The sequence below is a fragment of the Petromyzon marinus genome, chromosome 65, assembly GCF_048934315.1.
Source record: "Petromyzon marinus isolate PM22_M1 ecotype Great Lakes invasive population chromosome 65, UKy_Petmar_22M1.pri1.0, whole genome shotgun sequence".
NCBI lineage: Eukaryota > Metazoa > Chordata > Hyperoartia > Petromyzontiformes > Petromyzontidae > Petromyzon > Petromyzon marinus.
Window position 1 is genome coordinate 6306895 of NC_133731.1, and position 17243 is coordinate 6324137.

Sequence of the window (17243 nt, forward strand, 5' to 3'; positions counted from 1 at the left end):
GCCCACTCGCCCTCTCTTGCCCACTCACCCTCTCTTGCCCGCTCGCCCTCTCTTGCCCGCTCACCCTCTCTTGCCTGCTCACCCTCTCTTGCCCACTCGCCCTCTCTTGCCCACTCGCCCTCTCTTGCCCGCTCACCCTGTCTTGCCCGCTCACCCTCTCTTGCCCGCTCACCCTCTCTTGCCCACTCGCCCTCTCTTGCCCGCTCACCCTCTCTTGCTCGCTCACCCTCTCTTGCCCGCTCACCCTCTCTTGCCCACTCGCCCTCTCTTGCCCGCTCACCCTCTCTTGCTCGCTCACCCTCTCTTGCCCGCTCACCCTCTCTTGCCCGCTAGCCCGCCCGCCCGCCTGGCCGGCCACACAGAGGCTCTCATTGTGCGGCTCTTGGCGGGCAGTCAGCTCGCTGAGAGGAAGCTGGGAATGCCGTGAGATCGGCACGACATCTCTGGCCCGGCAGCCCCTTTAACCCTTTCGCCACCGCGAGGTTTTACGAAGCGGCCCGTAGCGGCAGGGCAGAGTCAAAGTAAGACATTTGACCGTCGCCGAAGCGTCCGAGAGAGGGAGCCGCCCCCTCCCGAGCGCGCCGCCGGCGTCGTCCGTCGCGTGGCCCCACGTTTGCCCGGAGCTTCTCCGCGAAGTGAAACCCTCCGGAGGTCGGAGGTCGGGCGCTCGCCGTCGATCGCCGAGCGCCGCCGGACGCCGCTGAGGTCGATTGCCCCGGGCGGATAATCGATTTGCCGTCCACCGTCGGCGCGCGCCGGCGGCGGGGTACGCGATGTCCGCAAACGACGTGGCTACGTACGGTTCGAAAGAAGAACCATGGACTGTTTGAGTCTGTGGGTCTCTGTGCGAGTCTGTGGGTCTCTGAGTCTGTGGGTCTCTATGCGAGTCCATGGGTCTCTGTGTGAGTCTGTGGGTCTCTGTGTGTGAGTCTGTGGGTCTCTGTGGGAGTCTGTGGGTCTCTGTGTGTGAGTCTGTGGGTCTCTGTGCGAGTCTGTGGGTCTCTGTGCGAGTCTGTGGGTCTCTGTGGGAGTCTATGGGTCTCTGAGTCTGTGGGTCTCTGTGCGAGTCTGTGGGTCTCTGAGTCTGTGGGTCTCTATGCGAGTCTATAGGTCTCTGTGCGAGTCTATGGGTCTCTGAGTCTGTGGGTCTCTGTGTGAGTCTGTGGGTCTCTGTGGGAGTCTGTGGGTCTCTGTGTGTGAGTCTGTGGGTCTCTGTGCGAGTCTGTGGGTCTCTGTGCGAGTCTGTGGGTCTCTGTGTGAGTCTACGTACGTACGTTGAGCTTTTTCCGCACCGTATGTAGGTGCGAGTCGGTCACAGTTTACCTGAGGCGATGGGGAACCATGATGCACTTCTTCAGGAAATGCCGACGGCGTGTTATTTAACGCGCGATCACGTGTGTCCGTTCGCCAGGGGCATTCGCGGGATTCACGTCGCATCGCATCGCCCGCATCGCCCGCCGGCTCAACGGGGAAACTAAAACACCGTGGACCGCCACCCCCTGCCCCAGCCGACACCGGAATCCTTGTGGGTAAGAGTCGCTCGCTGCGTTTCGCGTCGAGTTCATCATTCCAAGACCCCCCTTCACGGCCCCCCCCACCACGCCCCCTCCACCACGCCCCCCCCCCACAGCCCCCCCCCCGAGCCCCCCCCTACGGACCCCCCCCCCCCACCACGCCTCCAGAGACTCTGGTTCATCCTCAGCCTTGTGACGATGAGCAAACAGCGGAGGGGAAATCAACAAACTAAGCTGCTGCTATAAACTATATATTTTTTAGTTTAACACGTGGTCGGAGGCTTTCGCGACCAATGTCATCCATAACGGAGGTTTTTATTTTTGGGGTTGGATCGCGTAAATATGTAAATGTTGTGTCGTTAAAACCCGGCACCACCCGACACAGCCAACTAGTAAGGGTTGTCGCCTGATGAAGCTGGTTGTAATTATCCTGGCGAAACGTCGTACTCCGATTGTGAATGTTGTGGCTTGGCTCTCCAACGTACAACGGGTGGTGCTGTACTAGTACACTACACTATACTATACACTATACACTACACACTACACTATACACTACACTACACACTATACACTACACTATACACTACACTATACACTACACACTACACTATACACTACACTATACACTACACTATACACTACACTATACACTACACTATACACTACACTACACTATACACTACACTATACACTACACTATACACTACACTATACACTACACTATACACTACACTACTATACACTACACTACACACTACACTTATACACTGCACTATACACTGCACTATACACTACACTATACACTACACTATACACTACTCTATACACTACACTATACACTACACTATACACTACACTTATACACTACACACTACATTATACACTACACTACACACTACACTTATACACTGCACTATACACTACACTATACACTACACTATACACTACACACTACACTACACTATACACTACACTATACACTACACTATACACTACACTATACACTAGAGCTGTACTGGTGACGAATTGCCCACGTTCCGTTTCCGTGACAACCCTTACTAGTTGGCTATGTCGGGTGGTGGCGGGTTTTAACGACACAACCTTCATACATATTTACGCGATCTAACCCAAAAAAAACAAACTCTTATAGATGTTTATTTTTTTAAGTTACCAGCCAAGGCCCCCACTGAGCTACGCAGCTCTTTATTTCAGAAGCAACCCGGTCACAAATGATAGCGCAACGTAGCGGGCTCATCATCATCATCGTCATCACGTGGACATTCATGGTGGCAGCCAAATACGCTCAAACGCGTGACGTTGATCCTGAACGTGGAGGGGGGAAAACCGGAGGAGGATCCGGAGGAAGCAAACTCCGAATATGCAGCAGGTGTTAGGGTTCAGGATCGAATCCACGACTTCCTGCACACCAGGCGAGGTAGTTAACATCTCCTCGCCACCGTGATGATGATGAGAGAGTTACGCAAACTCCAAATATACAGCAGCAGGCGTCGTCAGGGTCGGGATGGAACCCACGACCCTCCTGCGTACCAGGCGAGGTAGTTAACATCTCTTAGCCACCGTGATGATGATGATGAGAGAGAGACGCAAACTCCAAATATACAGCAGCAGGCGTCGTCAGGGTCGGGATGGAACCCACGACCTCCCGCGCACCAGGCGAGGTAGTTAACATCTGCGAGCCACCGTGCGCGCCGATTCTAAAGCGGCGGCGGTGGGAGTTTATTCGAGCGACGCAAACGCGGTGAATCACAACGGCCGGCCCGGCTCGAGGGCTCTGCAGAAGTGGCCTCTGGTGGACCTTTGGAATGTTTAGTGTTTTTCATTCCCCCTTTGTTGTTGTTGTTTCATTTCGCCTTCTCAATCGCTTCCCCCGGGCGGCCGAGAGGTCGGCCCGCTCGTTGACGCACGTTTGGGAGACGCGCGGCGATCCATCGCGATAGGCGGAAGGAGAGGGGGGGGGGGAGGAAGATTGGGGGGGGAGGGGGGGGGGTTAGCCCTGCTCGTGGACTTTCGGATGAACGGGGGCCGCCGCCGTGTGTGCGTTGAACTTCTTTAGCGTCGTACGTAGCCAACCGTGCTGATCGCAGGCGCGATGAGCCGGGGGCTCTCGAGGCTGCCCCCGGGTTCGATCCCGTCGGTGGCGAGATGCGAGCTACCTCTCGCCTGGTTTGCGGGAGGCCGTCGCCCGAAACGACGACGAAAGAGAGACGGGCGTGTCCGCGGAAAAGAAGCCCAACCGAGGTCGCAGCGAATCGTCGTTCAACTCGCCGTCGTCACCAATGGCCACGACCCCCGCCAACCCACACACCCCCAGCCACACACCCCCACCCACACACCCCCACCCACACACCCCCACCCACACACCCCACCCACACACCCCACCCACACACCCCACCCACACACCCCCACCCACACACCCCACCCACACACCCCACCCACACACCCCCACCCACACACCCCCACCCACACACCCCACCCACACACCCCCACCCAGCCACACACCCCAACCCACACACCTCACCCACACACCCCCACCCACCCACACACCCCACCCACACACCCTACCCACACACCCCCACCCACACACCCCCACCCACACACCCCACCCACACACCCCCACCCACACACCCCCACCCACATACTCCACCTACACACCCCCACCCACACACCCCACCCACACACCCCACCCACACACCCCACCCACACACCCCACCCACACGGCCCATCTCTCGCTCCACTCAGCTGAGCCGGCTGATGGAGGACGAGTGACAAGCGTGGGGGGTGGCGGTGGTGGCGGTGGTGACGGTGGTGGCGGTGGTGACGGTGGTGGCGGTGGTGACGGTTGTGGTGACGGTGGTGGCGATGGCGGCGGTGGCGGTTGTGGCGGTTGTGGCGGTGGTGACGGCGGTGGTGGCGGTTGTGGTGGCGGTGGTGGTGGCGGTGGTGACGGCGGTGGTGGTGGCGGTGGTGGTGGCGGCGGTGGTGACGGCGGTGGTGGTGGCAGTGGTGGTGGCGGTGGTGACGGCGGTGGTGGTGGCGGTGGTGGTGGTGGTGGCGGCGGTGGTGGTGGTGGTGGTGGCGGCGGCGGTGGTGGTGGTGGTGGCGGTGGCGGTGGTGGTGGCGGTGGTGGTGGCGGTGGTGGTGGCGGTGGTGGTGGCGGTGGTGGTGGCGGTGGTGGTGGTGGTGGTGGCGGTGGTGGTGGCGGTGGCGGCGGTGGTGGTGGCGGTGGTGGCGGTGGTGGTGGCGGTGGTGGCGGTGGTGGTGGCGGTGGTGGTGGTGGCGGTGGCGGTGGTGGTGGTGGCGGTGGTGGTGGTGGTGGCGGTGGTGGTGGTGGCGGTTCGTGCAGGTGGGGTTGGGGTTGGGGGGGTGGCTGCTGGCAGTGAAGAGTGGCGTCGGATGAGAGACTGATGATGAAGGAGGCGTAATCAGGTTAAGTGGTGTGCCCACCTCCCACGACCACCCCCCCTCCCGCCACTCGGGGCGTGCCGGGGGCAGCGCCAGCGCCTCGCCCCCCGTTGTTGCGTCCGCGGGTTGTGGCGTGGCGGCGCTTAGAGGCGCAGCCTCTGCAATTTCCCACCTCCCCGCCCTCCCCCCGCCCTCGCCGCTGCTGCCCGGGGGGTTGAAGGCCTTCCGCTCGAGAGAGCCCCGTGGAGGAGGAGGAGGAGGAGGCGGAGGAGGAGCAGGCCTTCTCTCTCTCTCTCTCTCGTGCGCGTGCAGGCCGGACGTGACCCGAGACCGCAAACACGAGACAAAGATTCCCCTCCGTGTAGCCTGTGACAGACCGTCGGGGCAAGCGCTGTTAGCGAGCGGCACGGGGTGGTGGGTGGCCAGCACCCGGGCGGCGATGCTCACACGCCGCACCGGGGAACTAATTTGAGGCCGAGTCGACCTGGGGGGAGGCCCAGGACCGGTTCCGATAATCGGTCACCGGTGTTGGCCGTGAGCGGGAATCGAACTCGGGTCGCCGGGTTCGTAGCGCGGCGTAGCGCTAACCGCTGCACTACCCCACCACAAAGACAAAGATCCCCCGTATAGCCTTAACAGACTGTTGGGGCAAGTGCTGTTAGCGAGCACCTATGAAGGCCGGAACGGTACACGAGGGGGTGGGTGGCCAGCACCACGCCCGACCGCCTTTGTCTCCCCAGTGGCGATGTTTACACACCGCACCAGGTACTCATTTGAGGCTGAGTCGACATAGGGGAGGCCCAGGATCGGTTCAGATAATCGTCACTGGTGTTGGAATCGAACCCGGGTCGCCAGGTTCATAGCGCAGCGCGCTAACCGCTACACTATCGCTCCCCACACCACACACGTACACACACACGTACACACTCACGTCATCATCATCGTCATTGATCACTCGGGGGATTCTGCTGCAGCGTTGGGCAAGGGTCACGTGGTGGTTGGTGGTGGTGGTTGATGGTCGGGCCTTCTTGGTGGTGAGCCTCTCCTCACGATGCTGCCACACACACCACCCACCTACCTACCGATCGACTCACCGCGGGGGCACAGGCGTGTGTGCTGCTGGGTGGACGGAGGGCGCTTTGGTGGTGGTGGTGGTGGACTTTGCCGATGACTGGTACCAGCGGTGTCAAGATCGGCCTCTGTGGAGGAGGCTCGTGAAGGACGCTGCTGGGCAGTTGGAGGCAGTCGCCCTCCAGCAACAACGGAGGCCGGCGGAGCGACGCTCAGAACAACGAGCGGAGCGCCGGGCGGTTGGTTAAAATGCAGCGAGTTGGCACAGTGGGGGGCACAGCTGGCGGTGTGTCTGCCGGTCATCTCAGTCGGCCACCTGCTGGGTCTGCCCCGTGACCCCCCCCCCCCCCCCCCGTCAGCAGCGAGGCCTTCGACACTTCACGTGGCAGCCTCGAAGTGCACCTAGCCTGGCGCAGGCGCCGTGGTGACGTCGCCGTCGCTTGGCGGCGAATGGCCGGGTTCTTGGCATTGGTGGGTGGCGTGGGTCGGGGGATTTGAGAAACTTTCGGTGCCCGTGGCTGCAACACGACGCGGCTCCCCCCCCAAGGCGCCTCTCAGCGTGGGAGTGCGCGGAAGGGGGGGGGGGCTTGGAAGTCGTTTGGTGGGGGGAGGGAGTGAAACGTCGAACAAACGAAACGAAAACCGACGTCGTCATCGACGATCCCGCACGCACCGTCGTGGTGCCGTCATCGGCGTGGGCAGCGTGTCGCGTCGCTCGCGCCGCCGTCGTCGCCGTGACGGTCTTCATCGCCGTCGTCGCCGTCACCGCGATCCCCGTCACCGTCGCCGTATTCCAAATCCCTAACCGTGATCGGTCACCGAAGATGATGGGCAGGGTTGCTCCGACCCGTCCGGGAGTGTCGGGTGGTGGCAGCGGGAATTGATTTGGTACTCCGTGTCGCTGCGTTGAACTTTGTTTTTGCCGTTTGCTGCTGCACGCGGTGTGATGATGGACCTGGCGCTGACTTTAGAAGCATGCCCCGGAGTTTTGGTCTGTAGTGGGACAAGTAACAACCTTACCACTCACTCAGTCAGTCAACCACTCGCTCACTCAGCCACCCGGTCACCCACTCAGTCACCCAGTCACCCACTCAATCACCCATTCAGTCACCCACCCGGTCACCCACTCGGTCACCCACTCACTCACTCAATCACCCATTCAGTCACCCACCCGGTCACCCACTCGGTCACTCAATCACCCACTCAGTCACCCACTCACTCACTCAATCACCCACTCGGTCACCCACTCGGTCACCCACCAGCACCGCCGTCCCCACCACCACCGCCACCACTATCAGCGCCACCTGTGCCACCACCACCACTATCAGCGCCACCAACACCAGTGCCACCACCATCAGCACCACCACCACCACTATCAGCGCCACCACCACGAGCAACCACCGCTACCAACACAACCAACGTTTTGTATTCGGCGTATAAACCCCCTGGGCCAACGACGACGGGACCGGCGTTGCCGGTTCCGTGTTGTTACCGCCACCGTCACCGTCACCGCGATCACCGCGGGGGGTGGGCTGTCATTGAGAATTCTGTGGGGTATCTGTAAACGGATCGCCCGGTATTATCGCCCGAAAAGAAAGACGCAGGCTCCATGGTTAGCCCGCACACGCACACACCGACACACACGTGTGTGTGTGTGTCGGTGTGTGCGTGTGCGTGTGTATGTGTATGTGTGTGTCGGTGTGTGTGTGTGTGCGTGTGGGTGTGTGTGTGTGTGTGCGCGCGCGTGTGCGTGTGCCCGCGTGCGTGTGTGATTGTGATAGGTGCTCGCTAACAGCACTTGCCCCTACAGTCTGTTAAGGCTATACGGGGGATCTTTGTCTTTTTTTGTGTGCGCGCGTGTGTGTTCGTATGCGCGCGTGTGTGCGCGTGTGTGTGTGGGTGTGTGTGTGTGGGTGTGTGTGCGTGTGTGCGCGTGTGTGCGTGTGTGCGTGTGCGTGCACGTGTGGTTGTGTGTGCTTGTGTGCGTGTGTGGGTGTGTGTGCATGCGTGGGTGTGTGCGCGTGCGTGTGTGTGTGCACGCGTGTGTGTGCGTGTGTGTGTGCGTGTGTGTGCGTGTGTGTGTGTGTGTACGTGTGCGCGTCTGTGTGTGTGGGGGGGGGTGCCCTGGCGTCGCTGCGCTAGGGGGTTGATGCCGGGCCCGTGCCGACACCGTTCCTCTGCCGCCCGCTGAGGCGGTATGCGGGGGGACACCGCGCCGGGGTTCTGGGCTCTGACCTCGTTTTGCCGAGACGGCCGTGCAGCGTGGTTGGTGGTGGGCGGGGTGGGGGGGTAGTGGGGGGTGGGGAAGTCGGGGGTAGTGGGGGTGGTGGCGGCGGCGGCGGCGGTGGCGGCGGTGGTGGCGGTGGTGGCGGTGGTGGCGGTGGTGGTGGTGGCGGTGGTGGTGGTGGCGGTGCTGGTGGCGGCGGTTGTGGTAGTTGCGGCGGTCGTGGTTGTGGCGGTGGTGGTTGCGGTGGTTGCGGTAGTGGTGGTTGCGGTAGTGGTGGTGGCTGCGGCGGCGGCGGTGGTGGTTGTGGTGGTGGTGGTAGTTGCGGCGGTGGTGGTGGTGGTGGCTGCGGCGGCGGCGGTGGCTACTCTGCTGCTGCTGCTGCCGCCACAGTGCTGGATTTCAGGCAGCCACGGGCAGCAGCAGCGGGGGTTGGCGGATCACACGCAGATGAGGCTTGGTAAACTCCCTTCCTACCCGTGGGTGGGCGTCAAGGAAGGTCCCGTTGTACCCCCTGGCTCGCCGGGGAGAGGTATACAGGACATCGTGGGTTCGATCCCGACTCCGACGCCTGCTGCTTTATATTTGGAGTTTGGAAGGCCGTCTCTGGTGCCGGTCAATGGCCACGTGTTCTTAGCAGAGCCGTGGTTGATTGCATGCTCACCGCAATTACTGTGTGCGTGGTTCGTGCAGTCACTTGACTCATTTGCAAAAGGCATCATTGTGAATACCCAAAAGAATTGCAGGCATGAGCTCTATAGCTCAGCAGGCCTTGTTATTTTTGTTCACTTGATTTATATGTAACTTTTAAAATTAATTATTTATTACATCGAGCCTCCCCGTACGTGACACTCCATGACGGCGAAGGATGCCGACGGACGGACGGAATGACTTTTCAAGGGAGCGAGAGGTTTAACCTCGGGGGCTCGGGGGCTCGGGGGGGGGGGGGCGGGGGGGGCAGGTGTCGGGGCCTTGCCAGCGGAATTCCTCACGCGTGTTCCCACGCCTTCCCACGCGCCCCTCTCGCTCGCCGCACGTGCGCGCGGTTAGGCCCGGTCGGAGCGCCCTGACGCCCGCCAATCAACTCTGCGGGGCGACGCTTCGCGGGGAGGAGAAGGTGGAGGGGAAAGGGGAGGAGGCGTGTGGGGAGTGAGCATCCAGATTCACCCGGGGCGACGATACAGCCGCCATTACCGGCACCGCCCGTCGACGTCACCACGGCAGCCACCACCTCAACCGCAGTCACCACCACCACCACCATAGCTTCTGCTAGGCGTCGTCACTTCTACGGACGTCACCGCCACCATCGTCGCCTTGGCAGCGCTCGTCACCACCACCATCACTCCTACAGCTATCGTCACCGGCAGTATGTGTGCGTGGTGAACTTCTTTTGCGCCGTACGTAGCCGGCCGTGGCTTATCGGAGGTGCGGGCGAAGGACAACAGACTAGACACAACAAGCAGTTCTAAAGAAATGAGTTTGTCGGTCTCGGTGACGATGATTTAAAAGTGCACAGGTCCCAGTGGCTTCCGAATAGCGGAAGGAAGAGCGTTCCAGACGGCCGCAGAAGCGCATTTGAAAGCGCGCAATGAATATCAACTTCTACAAACATCACCACCATCATCACTGCTATGACCATCACTACCATCACAGCCATCCTCATCTATACTAGATCCAGTCACCATCACCATCCACCCGACCGTCACCATCAGACAGCACGGCCACTACGACGACTATCACACACCACCGCCACCAAGACAAAGATCCCCCCTATAGCCTTCACGGACTTTTGGGGCAAGTGCTGTTCGAGAGAGAGCACCTGTGGTACACGAGTGGCCGGTGGCCAGCAGCAGGTTCTGTTTTTGTTTAGGCTGAGTCGACCTCGGGGAGGCCCGGGACCGGCTCGGATGATCTGTCACGGGTGGCCGTGAGCGGGAATCAATAGCCGCTGCACCACCGGCTCTCCGCATCACCACCACCACCGTCAGACACCACCACAGGTTAACAAATCGGCAATGCCAACGTAACGCCGTAGCTCGACGCGTGTGTTACACGTGTGTGTTACACGTGCGTGCGTGTTACACGTGCGTGCGTGTTACACGTGCGTGCGTGTTACACGTGCATGTGTTACACGTGCGTGCGCGTGTGCATGTGTTACACGTGTGCGTGTTACACGTGCGTGCGTGTTACACGTGCGTGCGTGTTACACGTGCGTGCGTGTTACACGTGCGTGCGTGTTACACGTGCGTGCGTGTTACACGTGCGTGTTACACGTGCGTGCGTGTTACACGTGCGTGCGTGTTACACGTGCGTGCGTGTTACACGTGCGTGCGTGTTACACGTGCGTGCGTGTTACACGTGCGTGCGTGTTACACGTGCGTGTTACACGTGCGTGCGTGTTACACGTGCGTGCGTGTTACACGTGCGTGCGTGTTACACGTGCGTGCATGTTACACGTGCGCGCGTGTTACACGTGCGTGCGTGTTGCACGTGCGTGCGTGTTACACGTGCGTGCAGACACAGGAGCGGAGCTCCTCCGCGTGTGTCCGCCCGTACCCTCGAATGCAACCGATACGTCCGCCCGCTCAGCTCCGTGCGCGCCCCCCACCCCCCTCCGACAACCGCCCCCCACCCCCCTCCGACAACCGCCCCCCACCTCGTGTGGTTGTCGCCGGCGGTCGTGGTGAGGGTGGCTCTGACCCCTCTCCCCTCTCCACCCGTCTCCCACCCGCGCCCATTGTTTTGTCCACACAATGGAATGGCATTCATCATGGCTACCCCCCCCCCACCGCACCCCCCTTCACCCCCCCCCCTCCCACCGTCTTCCTGTTGTTGACCGGCGGCGCGGCCGTCGGCAAAGTCTCACGGCGACGGTCGCGCCCGCCCGGTGTGGTGGGGGGGTGGGGGGTGGGGGGGGTGGTGGGGGGTGGTGGGGGGGGGTGCCGCACAGCCTCGTGGTTACCTTCTCGGCGACGACGCGTCCTGCCGGGCCTCCGTCGTTGTCATCGTCAGAATCGTCGTCGCCGTTGCAATCATCGTCAACGTCGCGGTATTCATCATCGTCATCGTCGTCGTCATCGTCATCGTCGTCGTCATCGTCGTCGTCGTTGCCATCGTTAAAATCGTCATCGTCGTTATCGTAATCCTCGTTTTGCCATCATCATGGCCATTTTCATCATCATCATCAACGTGATGATCGTCGTTACTCTCATCGCCATCATCCGTCGTCATCAAATCAGCCGTACAATCCGACGCGTGCGATCTCGTCGGATCTCGGAAGCTGAGCGAGGTTTGACTCCCCCCCCCGCCCCCGCCCCCGCCACCCCCACCACCGCCCCCCCCCCCCTTTCAGGCGCTTGAACGGCGGGAGAGGCTCGGTGCCGTGAGCAGCGGACGTCCGTCGCGGGCTTCTTGGGCCTTCGAGAGTCTCGGCCCGCGTTGGGGGCCCCGCCAGCTTCGCAGCGGCGGGCAGGGGCTAGGAAATTTCGGCGCTCGTAGAGACACGTGACCCGTATAGGTGTGTAACCCCCCCCCGGCCGTGCAGGTAAATCGTGCAAAATCGCGTGACGTCATTTTTGGACGGCCCCCTTCGTGTGTCGGGCTCCTCGACCCCGGCCCGGCCCGTGGCCGCGGGGGTGACGGCCCCGTCGGAGCGCTCACGCTCACGCTCGCTCACGCTCACGCACGCTCACTCACGCTCACTCACACTCACGCACACTCACGCTCAATCATGCTCACGTACGCTCACGCTCGCTCACGCTCGCTCACGCTCACGCTCGCTCACGCTCACGCACGCTCACACACGCTCGTTCACGCTCACTCACGCACGCGCACGCAACGCGCGAACCTCCCCGTGTCTCCCGTCCTCTGTGTATTTCAACACCATCCGGGCTGTTTGCTCGTGGGGTTGACTTGCAGAGAGCCTCACCAAGCTGTGAAATTACATCTTAAGGGCCCCGGGGGGGGGGGGGGGGGATCGCCTTTGATGCGAGTTGAGTGCAATCAATACCATCCCCTTTTACCCCTTCAGGGGCGGGCAGGGACCCCCTTTGCCCCTCCCCCCACCCCCCCTCGCAACTCCCCCCCCCCTCCCCACCCCCGGCGACCGACCGGTGGAAGCACAGCGGAGGGAATCGAACCGAGCGTGATGGGACCCAACACCCAGCTCCACCGCGATGGGTGTGGGTGGGTGCCGCCGCCGCCGCAGCACCACCACCGCGATCAGAGCCGCCCCCCTAGGATCACAGCGAGTGACGAGGTGGGCGTGGGGGGGGGGGGTGGGCGCGCGGGCGAAAGCCCCGGGCCCCGCGCTTTGGAGGGGGGGGGGCCTCGGCTCTGCTCCCCCCCCCCCGCCCCCCACACTCCCTTCCCCCATGGATGGCCGTGGTGGCGGTGTCTGGTGTAGCAGGCAGCAGCACGCCGGAATTGCAATCGGGCGTTCGCCGTTTCAGGCTCCGTCTCAACCCTCCCGCTCCCCCTTCCCCCCCCAACGGCGCGACAGTTAAAATATCGGCGCAAGTTTCTCGAATAAATCCTTCGCCGCAGCCACCGCAGCCGCAACCGTCCGCCCCAGCGGCGTGATTTGCTGTTCGCGGAGTTGTCGGGGTGTTTGTGTGTGTGTGTGACGGTAGTGTAGCGGTTAGCACGCCGAGCATCAGCGCGTGTTTGTGTGCGTGAGCGAGTGCGTGCGTGGGTGAGAGCGTGAGAGTGCGTGGGTGTGGGTGAGAGCGTGTGCGGAGCGCCGGGAGGCTAAATCACAGCAGGTTGGCACGGTAGGGGGCACAGGTGGTGCATCAGCCAGTCATCTCAGTCATCTCAGTCAGTCGACCCGTGGCACCTGGGTCTGCCCCGTGACCTCCTGCCAGCGGGCGTTCGACACTTTACGTGGCCTCAAGGTGCACGTGGCCTGGCACAAGCGTCGTGGTGACGTCACCTCCACTTAGTGGCGAATGGCGGGTGTTGTTGTTGTTGTGGGTGAGAGCGCGAGAGTGTGTGGGTGCGTGAGAGAGTGAGTGCGTGCGTGGGTGAGAGCGTGCGTGTGGGTGAGTGTATGTGCGTGGGTGAGAGAGTGAGTGCGTGCGTGGGTGAGAGCGTGCGTGTGGGTGAGTGTGTGTGCGTGGGTGAGAGCGTGAGAGTGTGTGAGTGTGGGTGTGTGTGCGTGAGAAGGTGCGTGCGTGGGTGAGAGCGTGGGAGTGCGTGTGGGTGAGTGTGTGCGCGTGAGAGCGTGCGTGTGGGTGAGTGTGTGTGCGTGGGTGAGAGCGTGAGAGTGAGTGTGGGTGAGTGTGTGTGTGTGCGTGAGAGAGGGAGAGTTGCGTGGGTGAGAGTGTGTGTGAGTGTGTGTGAGTGTATGTGCGCGGGTGAGAGAGTTGCGTGGGTGAGAGCGTGCGAGTATAAAGGAGCGCCGGCCCCGGGGTGGGGGGGCCGGGGGGCAGGGGGGGGGGGCGCGGAGAGTTACGGCCCCCCAGCTTCTGCTCACAATGGAGTCGAGCGCCGTTGCAGGGCCACTTTTCCTCGTTGACGACTTCGAGGCGATTTAGGACGTGGGGGCCGGCCCTGTCTCCTTGGCACGGTGCCTTGGAACCTCGTCGCCATGAGAACACCCCGCTTGGCAGTCCGGCCCGGCGAGGGAGACCCCCCCCCCCCCACCCAACGTGTGGAACGACCTCGGCCTAGATTCTAATTGACGGCGGCCTTTTTCTGCGAGCCGCGTCTAACCACCACCACCACCACCCCCACCTTCTTTCCCGTGTCCGAGACGCCTGCAAGTTGCAGGGTTGGGTCGGTGTGTGGGTGTGTGTGTGGGTGTGTGTGTGTGGGTGGGTGTGTGTGTGTGGGTGTGTGTGTGTGGGTGTGTGTGGGTGTGTGTGGGTGTGTGTGGGTGTGTGTGTGTGGGTGTGTGTGTGTGGGTGTGTGTTGGGGTGTGTGGGTGTCCCCTTTTCACCGCCGAATGTCAGGGCAGGTGAAAGCGGCTCGGCGTTCATGTTATTTGGAGGATGCGTCGTCGTCGTAGTAGTAGTAGTAGGCGCGCCACCGTTGTTTTTAAAGACGTCGTTGCTCACCGCGGAGAACCGTGGTGACACGACCGCCGCCACTCTACGGTAGCCGGGCGCCAAAACTCTGCCGCACGTCCCTCCCCGCAATGGCCTTGTGAGAGCCCCGGTGCCGATGGAGTTATTTTATTTTACGTTTTCTTGCGATTATTCTTCCGATTCCGTTCCGACTGTGGCCATGCAACCCACGCTGTGGACAGCACGGTGAACCGACTGTGGCCTGCGCTCCTTCAGCGTAGGAGGAGGAGGAACGGCGACACCACACGAACTCTCTCTCTGCTGAAGCCCTCTCGTCGTCGCAGCATTATCAGCAGCAGACCTTAGCTATGGCATCGAGATCGTGAACCACACAGTGCTACTGCCATCGTGCGCCTTGGTGGCGAGATGTTGACTACCTTGCCTGGTGTACAGGACATCGTCGGTTTGATTCCGACCCTGACGATGCCTGCTGTATATTTGGGGTTGGTGGTGTATCTCTATCATCATCATCATCACGGTGGCTCGGAGATGTTAACTATCTCGCCTGGTGTACAGGAGGTCGTGGGTTCGATCTCGACCCTGACAAACCCTGCTGCTGCTGTATATTTGTAGTTTGCGGTGTTTCTCTCTCCGTGATCGCGTGGATTTCTCTCCGGGCCCTCCGGTTTCTCCCTCCACATCTAGAATCGATGTCACCACGCATTTCGAGTCTTTGGCCGCTGTGGATTTCCGCACGACGCTGACGAGGACGAGGCCACTCCGTTGAGCTCTCATTTTTTGCGACAGCCCCGGGTCGCTCGTTGAAAACTTGATAGGACGTGCTGCGCGGTTGGTCACGAGGAATGTAGCGGGGGGGTGGTGGTGGTGGTGGTGGAGGTGGTTACAGGTTCACTGCCCTGACGTTGGCATCGTGTCCCAGAGTCACCGGGGCGGGGGGGGGAGGGGCGGGCACGTGGCCACGTGACTCCGTTGCGATGACCTGTGCCCTCGGGGCGAAGCGGGGGTCACGTCCAATGAGTGATCTATTTCCTTGGGAACGGGGACCTCGCTGCCGGCTCTCGTTTACTCGATCTCCCTCCTCGTCGCCGCCAGCGTGGCGACGGGTATGCCGCTGGCGTGCGCTCTTTTCGCTTTGACGACTCCCGCCCCCTGCTCTTCCCCAGTGTTCGTACGTCATCGAGGTTTTTCTCCCCCGGGTTGCGTCGCGTGAACGTCAACGCGTCGTTAAACCCGCCGCCACCCGGCAGCCACGTGAACGAAACGTGCCAGTTTTTAGATGTTTCTTTTTTGTCGGGATTTCTATTGGGTTCAGTTGCAAACAACGGCCATAGCGGACATTAGGTCAACGACTCACAAGTTCCCCCCCCCCCCGCCCCTACAAGGCGTGCGGTGAAGTTAGGAGATGTCCCGCGCGTGTGTGTGCGCCGCTCGGCATTCGAAGGTGATTTCGCTGACGGTGCGTTCATCTGGTGGAGGCAGTTTTCATTATCCGGACAGCAGCAGAGTGAAGGGAGGGAGCTTTTGTCCCGGGAGGGAGCAATGTTCTGGCAACCGGAGGAGGGAGGCAAGGTCGTAGTTCAGAGTAAACCCACAACTCTTGCGAGCAACGTGACATTTTGCTGGTGATTACAACAACAACAACCAGCTTCATCGGGCGATTAGCGAGAATTGTGAAGAAGTCTTCCTCCCGTTTCGGTCAAAGATCGAGAGGTGAAGGTGATGTCATCACTGTGGGCCTATGGATCGCGTTGAATCTGGAAAAATCCAGTACTAATTATTGGTTGGGTTTTTCACAGTTGATCAACGTGCATAATGTGTGTACATTGTATTGATGGGAGGATATGCAGTATCTATTATTGGCTGCTCACAGTTGATCAACATGCGGTGGAACGACCCGCAAAAGCATGCAATTAAACGGCGTATTACTTAATACGCTTCCAAGCAGCACTAAGCCTGTGTAGCTATCAGGGCCGTTAAAATAGTTTTTTTCAATTTCATTTAGATTATCTAATTAGTCTTGGACAGTAGTAACTCGTTTTACACAAAACCTCAACATTTACAATTCGCTAATTACAACCGGCCTTGTCTGGATACAGTCTGATGATGGTGGTGGTTGTAATGTACCGGCAAAATCTCACGGTACTCAAATTGTGAATGTTGTCGTGGAATTACCCTACAACACACCGGTCTGCTGAACTTAAACGAATTGGCACGTTTTGTTTACGTGACAAACCATACTATTTGGCTGTGTCGGGTGGTGGCGGGTTTAATAATACATTGTATATTTAGGCGATATAATCCTAAAAAAAACTCTTATGGATAATATCAATATCAATTGAATGTCCTGTTTGGCACGCGTGTTCTGCAACTACCGACAGTTGTGTTTGTGAGTTTTTAATATTTTGTTGGTATTCATTTAGTCGCATGCTGATCATTCATCTTGTCTGATCAACGTGGAATTTGCCACAGGAGCAATTGATTGGTACACACCTCCTGTTGAATGACGGACACGAGCGCGCACGCGGACACGGGGCCACGCGGACCCGCAGACCCGCAGACACGCAGACACGCAGACACGGGGGTACGCGGACCCGCAGACCCGCAGACACGCAGACACGCAGACACGCAGACACGGGGGTACGCGGGCACGCGGACACTTCGGTCATGCGGACACGTGGGGGGCACACCGGCACACAGATACGATGCCACACCGATGCAAAGACAAAGATCCCCCTTATCGCCTTAAACCACTGTTGGGGCAAGTGCTGTTAGCGAGCACCTATGAAGGCCAGAACAGCACACGAGGGGGTAGGTGGGCAACACCACGCCCATACAAGCACACAGACACACGAAGGCACACAGATTCATGGACACACAGACACGGGGCACGTAGACACATACGAGGGCATACCGATACAAGCACACTGCCCCCACTGGACATCTATGATAAATAGCTTCATGGCTCATCGAATTTCTCCAGGA

General features: G+C 60.3%; 1 protein-coding gene across 8 annotated transcripts in view; it reads left to right on the plus strand.

Moving 5' to 3' along the window:
* The window catches only part of LOC116956407 (SH3 and multiple ankyrin repeat domains protein 2-like), a 181867-nt gene that overhangs the window by 39930 nt on the left and 124694 nt on the right, over window positions 1-17243 (plus strand). For 7 of the 8 annotated variants that reach the window (XM_076054305.1, XM_076054308.1, XM_076054310.1 and 4 more), the window contains exon 2: window positions 1412-1529. The gene's annotated coding sequence lies outside the window, so the exon portion shown is untranslated. Of the gene's footprint in view, window positions 1-1411; window positions 1530-11584; window positions 11750-17243 lie in introns of all 8 variants that reach the window. The other variant, XM_076054306.1, reaches the window with a different exon arrangement.